This window comes from Bidens hawaiensis, unplaced genomic scaffold, assembly GCF_021521415.1.
Source record: "Bidens hawaiensis isolate Kalapana, Puna unplaced genomic scaffold, B.hawaiensis_p1.1 tig00020764_1, whole genome shotgun sequence".
NCBI classification, from domain to species: Eukaryota; Viridiplantae; Streptophyta; class Magnoliopsida; order Asterales; family Asteraceae; genus Bidens; species Bidens hawaiensis.
In genome coordinates this window covers 199,392-210,719 of record NW_027493189.1, presented here as the reverse complement: position 1 = coordinate 210,719, position 11,328 = coordinate 199,392, and the positions used below count along the sequence as shown (strand labels likewise).

At 41.6% G+C, this 11,328-nt stretch overlaps 1 pseudogene across 1 annotated transcript; it reads right to left on the bottom strand.

The window, feature by feature from the left end:
- Positions 1-251: 251 nt before the first annotated feature.
- Positions 252-1,303, bottom strand: LOC143561632 (uncharacterized; annotated as a pseudogene). The gene is made up of 2 exons (XR_013140345.1): positions 859-1,303; positions 252-785 (listed from the first exon to the last, which is right to left on the bottom strand). The product of XR_013140345.1 is annotated as an uncharacterized LOC143561632 (transcript).
- Positions 1,304-11,328: the final 10,025 nt, after the last annotated feature.

Here is an 11,328-nt window from a genome sequence, read left to right as displayed (position 1 = left end):
CAAGACGAGCCATGCTACGGGTAAATAAGATCCGCAAACAGATTAAGGATTAAAGCAACTGATTAGTCAAGACGAAATCCACACAAAAACATCTTTGAGCTCTACATGAGAGCTCGAATCGAGCCATTAACATAACTCAGTTAGAATAGATCCTACCAACTTCAAAACCATATAACATCAAACAATCAAATACTAGAAGAAATACCTTTCAATATAATACTAATAGCCCTTCCAAGTCTAACTGAGTCAACTCAGTACTCCATTTTAGCAGTCAATGGAGCAGAGAACACAAAACTATCACCTTTATCATCGTCCTCTTCTTGATCAGGCTGATGATTCTTTTTGAATCTATGATGAACTCTTGTTCTCAAATTCTTTCTTGGATCCATCTCATTTCCACTCAATTCCGAAGACTCGTCTTCTTCAACTTCAACTTCTTCATCATCAGTCCTGTCACGACTGCTTTTAAACAGCCTATAAGCATCCCCATTTTCATCAAAGCTTACATTTTTCTTCACTTTTCCTTGACTTTCCCCCAACTCCCCTTTTCTAATTTGAGAAACACTAGACCCGTTTTCAAGATTCAACCTTTCATCGACCCGATCTTTCAAATTCTCAAGAAATTTTCTTTCTTGATACCCAAACACCCTAGAATTACCAAACCCTACACTTTTAACCGAAATCAGTTTTTCTTTCTTGATACGCATTTCGTCAATTAACTCCATGAATCGAATCAGCTCTCGACTAATTGACCGTTTACCGTCTCTGATCATCGGATCACTCCCCTGAAATAAAAAAAACCCTAAAGTAATTGATGGCTTATTTATTTATTTATTTATAAATCGATCACTTAATTACCTGAATAGAATCGAGTTTGATGAGCAAACTCATGGAGTCTCGAGAAATGGTGTGAGGACGGAAGTGGGTTTGGGTTGAAAGGGAGGATTTGAGGCGATTGAGAGCTGATTTGATGCGTGCGAGGTGTTGAAGGTGGGTAGGATCGGAAGTGGGTTTGGATGGTGCGGGCGGCGGCGTCACGGAGGGATACTGGTGACTGTTTGCGGCGGCGAAGGAGGAGGGCGGAGATGCGGTGGATGAGGGAGGAGACGGTGGGGTTCTCTTGATGGGTTTGGGGTGGTGGGTATTGGTGGACGTGAGGAGGGTGTTGGTGATGATGGGAGTGGATTAGTGTAACACATGGTGCAGTGGCAGGTGGTGGTGGTTGGTGGCCATAGAGTGAGTGAGTGCAAGCAAGGAAACAATTTTGTCTTCTTGCTGCTTGCTTTTTGTATAACATGAACATCATGAGAAATTGGGAAGACCGTTTTTAGTCATCAAACTTATTTCATTATCTTTTTTTTTTTTTTTTTTTTTTTTTTTTTTTTTTTTACGACATGGTGCTTAATGTTTTGAATGTGGCATGCCACATGTAAATGTAAATGTCTTCAAATGTTACATGAATAACCTCACTCTGTTGTTTATTTAATTTTACCTTTCATTCAATGATTTTAATACTGATACACATGATAGAAATCAAATAAACCTATGTTGTTTTCAAGATATTAACTAATTAACTTAGATTTGTAGGGACTTGTGTTATATATATTTTTGAGTTGTTTGTGGGATGTGTTACATACTAAGATCTATGTTTGCCCATTAATGGTGTGAGCATCAATGTAGACGCACAAGTTGGTTGTGAGTGTTGCTAAAGTCATTAGTGGGGGAAAAGGAATTGTAGTTAAGAAGAAACTCGACAAGCAAGCATGTCTAAGGATTTGGATGTATTCTCAAATTATTAGATAAAAGAGTGTGTGACATTGAAACGACTATCATCAATTAAACTTGGAACTTAAGTCGTTTTTCTCCAACTATTGGATATTTAGGAACTGAGTTCGAAGAAGATGGGATGATTTGAAAGCTGCTATTAAAGTCTTCTGCGCTATAAAAGCGATGATCAAAGAGGAAATCGTTGAGCTATAGAAAGAGATGTATGATAACAAGAGGGACAATTTAAATTATTATTATTATTATTATTTAACTATTGATATAATTGCCTACTATAAAAACTTATGTGTCACTCTTACATTGCTTGTAGGTTCCCAGCCGGATCTACACGAGATATCTCGTTCTACGTAGGTGCGGAATCCCTACGTAAGACGTTACGAGCGTAGAAAACGATACGAGTTAACACAATCGAACACACGTTACAATAAACAAATACTCGTTATATTGCAACCTTAAACACGTGATATCAATCACTGATTACAGGACTCTCTGACTCGTTACTAAAACTGAAACTCGTTGAATTATATAAAACTTAAGCCGTAACCTAAGTTTATATAATCACGACAACTTCGCCTGGCATGTTCAGGCGAAGTTGTCCCTAACTTCGCTTGTCTAACAAGTTCGCCTATATCAGCGAACTTGTTAGCAACTTCGCTTACATACAAACTCAAATCCAAACGACTCGATTACAGACACTAGACACTGAACTACTGACATCTTGCACCAACAGACTCCCCCTTGGTAGTAGCTTCATCTCTTTATCTTCAAACACGTGTCTTGTAATCTTCAACGACCTTGCATCTTCATCTTCAAGCATGAACTCCTTCGCGTACACAAACTGATACAATTCTTTGATATTTCTTCGCTTCGTCTTTCCAAGCAGGAATATAAAAGATTTTCTTCTCATTCAGCACCTGCAGATCAGCTTGCGACAAGTTCACTAGATGCATCGGATCATAAATTCTTAGCAGCTCTTGTTCATCTTCGTCTTCCATCACTGCTTCAGCTGTTTCACAATCAACATACCACCACTTTAGATCTTTGAGCACATCCTTGGGCATCTGTTTCATCGGCACTTCTTTAAGGCACCGGATCGGCTTATACTTCATAATCATCCAAGGTTTACCATCTGCTCTCAATCCACGATCTTTGTCTTCGATAAGTTTTCCCTTTTGTGGTTTTAACAGCTCAAACTTCTTCTCCTTTATACTTTCCTTCCAAACAATCTTCCCAATAACTCTAGCCATATTATCATCACTTCGGTTTATCAATCCCAATCTGGCTAAGTCTTTCACTTCACATTCTGGCAGTGTATTCAACGATCTTAAAAGTCTTTTGAAGTACTGAACACCATCATACCTCTTAATAACAAAGAGCCTCAACTGCTCATCGTATATCCAGCAAATAATCCCTTTTCTCGCTTCAGCATAGCCTCTAATGTTGTAACTCTTCTTGAACATTGTAGGGACCGCTGGTTTCTTCGTTTTTACAAACCATTGAGCATAGCCTTCTTTCCATCTAGGCTGCTCTTCCCATTCAGTCTCATCATTCCCAATCTCTTGACTCCTATCTACGTTCTCGACTTGCGGTATCTCATGCTCCACATTCTCCTCTACTATCTCTCCCTCTTCAATATCATTATCAATCACTATCTCTGCACCAATCTTCTCTATCTCATCCACCGGTAATACATCATCATCACCTATATAGTCATCATCCATCTCCTCAACCTCCACTACCACCACATCATCACCACCAGCTGCAGTTGTCGACTCCCCCTGAGTTGTGGAAGTTCCAAGAGCTTGATCAGTTCTTGGCAACTCACCACGTGCATCTTTCGACGCATTGGGATCATCGTCTCTATCATTTCGTCTCTTGGTCCTCAACTCATCGCCTTTACAGCTCGTCTCCCCCTGAGATGCCAAGAACTCCTTCAGAGCATCTATGATTTTTCCATGTTCTACCAGCAGGGACGACTGCATCTGATTCTCTGCAACTAGGCGTTGAATAGCCCGGTTCTGGATAAGATTTATCCTTGATTGTTCTGCCACGACCCGTTCAAGTACTGCTATTCGTTCTGAGTCTGATAAGGTTGCATCGAAATCAAACCTCAGATGTGATATATCTTGAGTGTACTGAGGAGGGATTTCCGATGTAACCGGGACCTCAGAAGTAGGCAAAGACGTAACCGCAGGTGGTATCGTCACCGATAACCCTGCAGTGGCCACAACCGTCGACTCAATAAAGTGTGCCACGACCTCCGTTGGAGTAACAGTCGGAGGCGGCAACGAAACGATCTCCGGAGTCGGTAGTTGGAATGAAGTTGGTGGGAGGCCAAAGGCAGATGAGGTAGCCACCACGGGAACGTCCGTGGCGCTTGGCCTTGTAACCTGTAATGATGAGGGAACCATTGTCATACCGGACAGTGCGGGTGGAGTGAAACGTACCACCCTCGAGCTCTCACCGGCTCCCGATCCTGCACCTGTCCGTTCCCTTCTTGATCTCTGAATCAACTGTTGTACCTCTTCCTCGTAATCTGACTCGCTATCATCATCAGTTCTCTTTCTTTTCCCATGAGTCCGTTCATGTGTTACCAAAATCCTTCTTGCCTCATCAGAACCAGCCACCGTAGCAGCTGTCCTAGTAACATTCACAGTCGACACCCTCTCAACCGAGACTTGCACATACTCCTCTGGATCAACCCTCTCCATGTCAAAAAATCCTTGACCGCCAAACTCTGCTTCAAGGTCAACGTTCTCATCCGGTGACACAACAGGAGCAGCAGGTATAGCTTGAGGTGCTCCTGCCTGTTGTGGTGCCGGGTCCCGAAACTCGTCCCCTCGAGCAGGCACATACCCTGGGTTGATTAAGTACCCAAACAGTGGAGTATGGCGAGGACGGAGCTCAGGTTTGCTCCTCGCACTCGAAGATCTACATTGGGCGAAGATCCGTTTATTCACACTTTCAACGTATCTGATCGGACGGCGCTGAGGTAGCGTTGGAGCAACATGATTCAAGATCATTTGTAGGAATCTTGGATACATGTTGAATCTCTCACGCGCCATCGCCCTTCTCTGACGATCAATCTCATAGAAGACCATCTGACTAAAGCTGTATCGCTTGTTGTAAGTCAGAGCAGTCATCGCCGACTGCATGGTCGCGCCCATGCCATCAGTTCCAGCCTTTCTCCCTGACATGCATACAATCATGACATGCATGAGAAAGCGCCACTGGTCAAGTAAAAACCCTTTCCTTCTCTGAGTATCTCCCAAAGGACCAGAGTATCCCATCCTCAAAAACGCTCCATCACGGAAAGGAGCCACAAACTCTGTCGGGTCATCCCTCGTCTCATCTCCAAATCGTAAAGCCGCCCGGATCTGTTCAGAAGAGAACTGAACAATCTGATTGTTGACTGTTGCGCGCATCACCGGGGGCTCGACTCTACAGTCATATTCCACGGTCTGCCAAAAATCCTCAATGTTGGGCAAGGATATCGGCAGTGTTGTAGTGATCGCGTGGAATATACGCGAGCGTAGTAAGAAAGTGATGATTTCGCGGAAATCATCAACTCCGCTCGCCTCCGGGTCTAATGTTATATACATGTTGTGACCCGGGAAGAACTGTCTCTGGTTATCACCACCGTCATCTCCGCCTGCACCACCTACAGCAGCCATATCTGCATCAAACAGACTAAGTTAGATACACGTCAACGCAAATCACAAGTTCGCCTGTTACCATGAGCGAAGATGTGATTTATTCTGTATAGGCGAAGTTAGAGGTGGGGCGAAGTTGGGAACAACTTCGCCTCAACTTGAACTTCGTCTGTTAACTGTTAAGTAAAAAGGTCCAGGCGAAGTTAATGATAACTTCGCCTAACCACAACATCGCCTCATATACTGTAACCTAATTAATTGTCAGGCGAAGTTAAACCTCAGGCGAAGTTATGGATAACTTCGCCTAAACTGTAAGTTCGCCTGAATATGAATCGGCAACAGATAGACGAATCAATCGACGTGTAGTTGGTGAAATTGGAGATTAAGGCCTCCGTAAAACATGTTTTTATGAAGTTCTAGACGACCAAATTGATTACGACCACGTAATAACAAGTTTGAAATCGGGTGTTTAATGTTTCGAAAGACGAGGTCGAGAATCGGGTCAATACGACCTATGATTAACACCCTATGACAAAGATTATACGATATATAGAACCCTACACACCTTTAATCGGATTAGAATCGAAAAAGAATGAACACGGATGATTGAGATCGATAATACGATAAGTTCGCTTAGGTTTCGGAGATAAGTTCGCTGGTTTTGAAATAATGAACATGTCTGACCTTAAAACTTCTTTATATAGGGTCAAAATTTGACAGGCGAAGTTATGGATAACTTCGCCTATTGCAGGCGAAGTTATGGATAAGTTCGCCTATATATGAAAATTTTCAAAACAAACCCCTACAATTTGCAATTAAGTTTTAAAACAACCTTTAAAGAATTAAATGATACGATTCAGACCAAGTAACCAGGTATAAAATCAAACAACTACATAAGCAGAAAAATTTTAAAAATAAAATACACGGGATCAAATTTCAGTCTCGATAGGGACTACCATGTTTTAGAAAAGATCCTAACAGGAATCATACTAACTACGTGACTGTCACACAGATCCGTGTTTAGCTGTATTATGACATAAAGAAACAGGTTGTAAGCAGGTAAATAACTTAGAATGGTTTTCATCGTTTCTGTGATACGGGTTAGGTTCAATTAAGCTCAAAATTTTAAATGGTCAACAACTCAGAGATTATGATACCTCCTATCTATTCTCAAAGCGTATTTGGCTTTCCCCAAGTCACCCCGAGTTCACCTCGACCCGTAGTGTCTGATTAAATAGTAAGTACTCTTCGATCTTTAGATTTTGCTTCCCGTTCTCTTTCTTACACCTTGATTGAGAAGTATAAATATTATGAACTCTAGAATGTCTCAAATTTTTTTTTTTTTTTTTTAAGTATTTACACAACTTCAGATAAACTACTGCAAGTCCCGAATCTGGATCACTGCAGTTTCTTGACACGCTATCTTCACGGGAATCAGAACACTCACGGGCTCGTGTATGACTGGGTAATCGCTTTTCTGCCTATCATTCGGAAAGATATATATGGAGACATGCACAACTCATAAGAAGTTTCCACATAAAATCGAGTAGAATTAGTTAGTATCACTTCTACTTTTACGCACCATAAAAAGCTACCATGACATACAATGATTGTTCTAAAGTCTTTTAGGCCTAATAACTTCACTAGTTAAGCACACAGAATCAGTATATCTATCACTTTCCAAGGTTGTATCAATTTTCTGTTAAACATAGTAAAGGTACTTCTTACGAAGTAGTAGACTTGAAAAATAATTTCATCTCCCGGAAAGAAAAAAATTTTTTTTAACTTCAATCGCCCCGATCAAATTGAAGTTTTCAGGTAAACGGCTGTCCCGAAGATCCAATGGATCAGCTGGACCGACCACATACAAGTATGTGTCCTTCTAACTAAGTATAATCGACTAATTTTCAGCGAAAGAATGAAAACACATCATAAACCGCCCCGGTCACTTTCAGTCATCTGGTTAATGGCTATCCTCATATTCTACAAGTAGAAATGAGGACCAAACATATCCGAAGACATGTCCTTCAAACTGAGGCAACCGACATACTTCTAAGCGATAGTTACGTTTTTTTTTTTTTTTTTATTTATTATTTTTTTTTTTAAAACAAAAACATAAAGCATGTTTACTCGGGATTGATCATCCCATTCAGCTCAACAAGGTTTTGAAATCTAGTTTTGTCAAATGCTTTCGTAAACAAGTCAGCGAAATTATCTAGCGTATCAACCTTTTCGAGCTCAATCAGTTTCTTCTCAGCACAATCCCGCATAAAATGATGACGTATGTCAATGTGTTTAGTTTTACTGTGCTTAACGGGATTGTTAGTTACTGAGATAGCAGCAGTGTTATCAATGCAAATAGGAGTAAGAGTAAAATTCAGACCATAATCGCGCAACTGTTGTTGAATCCAAAGAACCTGGGAGCAGCAGTTGGATGCTGCCATGTATTCTGCTTCACAGGTTGAAATTGCGACTGAGGTCTGCTTCTTGCATTGCCAGGACACTAGTCTGCCATTAAGAAACTGACATCCACCAGTTGTAGACTTCCGACTCTGATTGCACCCTCCATAATCAGAATCTGTGTAGGCGACCAACTCCAAGTCTCCTCCTTTTGTGTACCACAACCCCAGCTTAGGTTTGCCTTTGAGATACCTCAATATTCTCTTCGCACCCTTCAAGTGAGATTCCTTTGGGTTCACCTGAAAGCGAGCACAAAGGCAAACAGCAAACATTATATCAGGCCTAGAAGCAGTTAAGTACATTAAAGAACCTATTATAGCCCGATATTGGGTTGGGTCCACGTCTGCATCGTTGTCTGACTCAGCGCCCAATTTGTGGTTGACGCAGACTGGAGTATCGTATGGAGTGCTGTCCTCCATCTTGAAACGTTTGAGAACATCATGGACATACTTCGTCTGATGAATGAACATACCATCTTTCTTCTGATCAACCTGCAGTCCTAAAAAGAAAGTTAGTTCACCCATAGCACACATTTCAAATCTCTTCTTCATGACGGCCTCAAACTCCTGACACATGGCGACCTTTGATGCAGCAAAGATAATGTCGTCCACGTAGACTTGCACCAGTAGAAAGTCGTTCCCTTTTCTCTTGAAGAACAATGTGCTATCAATCTTACCTCTTTCAAACTCATTCTCAAGCAAGTAGTCGGATAACGTTGAGTACCAGGCTCGAGGTGCCTGATGTAGTCCATACAGCGCTTTACTTAACTTGTACACGTGATCGGGAAAGTCAGGGTCAGGAAAACCCGGAGGTTGCTCAACGTTCACAACCTCATCGACTTTACCATTTAGGAACGCACTCTTCACATCTAACTGAAAAACCTTCATCTCCTTATGAGCAGCAAATGCCAAAAACAAACGAATGGCCTCCAATCTTGCCACAAGAGCAAACACCTCATTGTAATCAATCCCCTCTTACTGATTAAAGCCTTTAACAACCAGCCTCGCCTTGTTCCTGATAACAATCCCTTTCTCATCTCTTTTGCATTTGAAGACCCATTTTGTGCCAATCGCATGCACATTCCTTGGTTTTGCAACCAAGTTCCATACCTCCATCTTCTTAAACTGGGCTAATTCTTCTTGCATGGCTTCGACCCACGAGCTTTCCTTGAGAGCCATTTGATAGTTCTTTGGTTCAATCTGGCTGATAAAGCAGGTGTACAAGCATTCGTTGATTATGCCTGATTCTTTAATGCTTGTGTAAACACAGGTGTGCTCATTCAAGCTTTGTCTTGTTTGTACACCATCGGACAGATCACCTATCACATTTTCCAGAGGATGATTTTTGTGAATTCTCGTAGTCGGAACCGAACTGACATTCAGATTATCTTCCAAGTTCGAAGATAGCTCATCAATGGGTGAATGATGTTGAGAGTGAAACGGATTGATGAATTCCTCTTCAGTAGAGGCAGCAGGGGTATTGACAGCATTTGACGAGGAAGGCTGACATTCATCATACTGTGGTCGTTGCACCAAAGTGTCTTCCTCATCGCATATCATCTTCCTAGCCATTCTTTCCTCAACTTCTGCAAAATTCAAATAAGGCATGTTAAAAGATTTAAAAAGTCTATCATAGTCGAAAACCGCGGCGGGTCCCGTGCTTGGTTTTGGTGATTTGTAACTTGTGATATCAGTGTTACACACCACCTCAACCTTGCTGGTCGATGTATTAAAGACCCGTCTGTTGGGAGTCCCAACAACGTATCCGACTAAGATTCCTTCGTCGGCTACTTCACCAAATTTAGAATTGGTCTTTAATATCGAACACGGTGACCCGAATGGTTCAAGACCACTCAAGTTGGGCTTTCTCCCATGCATAAGTTCATAACATGTTTTATTTAATCTTTTAACAGTTAACACTCGATTAAGGATATAACAGGCTGTTGCAACAGCTTCAGCCCAGAACACCACAGGAAGTTTCGAATCAGCCAGCATGGTTCTGGCTCCTTCAATTAAAGTTCTGTTCTTCCTCTCAGCCACTCCATTTTGTTGCGGTGTATACGGAGCGCTGTACTGGTGTTCAATCCCCTTCTGTAAGCAGAAGATCTCCATCTCATAGTTCTTGAACTCAGTCCCATTGTCACTTCTGATGTACTTAACCCTTTTTCCCATGATATTCTCAACCTTGGTAATCAAATTCTTTACCATCTGAACAGTTTCATTCTTTGACTTCAGGAAATATACCCAGGAATATTGAGAGAAATCATCAGTGATCACCAAGCAGTAAGATGTTCCTCCTAGACTTTTTACATTCACTGGACCGAAGAGATCCATGTGAAGTAGTTCTAGGGAACTGACTATAGAATTAATCTTCTTGGTGTGATGGGATTTCTTGTGTTGCTTTCCCTTCTTGCATGATAAGCATTGGTCTTCGAAGTTGAAATTCTTCAAGGGAACACCCAACACCAACCCATTCTTGACAATGTAGTTCATCTTCCGAAGATGAATATGCCCCAATCTCCTATGCCATAATTCGGACTCCGATTCAGTCGCTTTCGACAAAAGACACGATTCTTCTGTGGCCATTTCAGTCGACCTCATGTCCATGATATACGTATTCTTCTCTCTTGGAGCCCTCATAACAATCCAATCCTCGGGTATCTTAAAACCAGGATGCAACACAATCGCCTCATTCTTGGTAAAATGCATGGTGTAATCCTTGTCACAGATCTGCGAAACACTCAGCAGATTGTGCTTCAATTCTTCAACAAAGTTCACTTTCTCTAAAGTCATCTTTCCATTCGTCACAGTCCCAATTCCTGTGATCCTTCCACCGCTCTCCCCAGCGAAACTCACTCTTCCTCCTTGAACAGGTTTCCATTCGTGTAACAAATTCTTGTTACCCGCCATGTGCCGGGAACAACCGCTATCCACAACCCATAGATTGTTTGCAGCCCTGTTCAACTGTTCCTGCACGATTAAAGCAGAGGGTTAAAATCTGGGGACCCAAGACCTCTTGGTCTTAGGTCGATACATCCCGTACCTTGGCTGTCCAAAGTTAGCATCAGAATAATTTCTGTAAGTCCTGAGCGGATACCTTCTTGGAGATTGACTATGAGGCCATCCAAACCGTCGTGAATTAAATGAATTATCACTTATGGTTTGGTTGTTAGCAGTGAAAAACTGAGATCTATTTCTTTGAGAACCTGAATTAGACCAATTTTTGAACTTTGATGAGTTTTCAGTTTTACCACTATTGTAATTACAGTTAGTTCTGTTTTCAGTTTTTGAATGCCTCACACCTCTGAATCTCTGCTTCAGAGGGCAATCAGCAATTAGGTGTCCTAATTGATTACATCTGAAACAACTCCTGTGTTCAACTTTCTTTTCCATAGTTGTTTTAGATGTTGAGGCCGTACTACTGCTCGTTT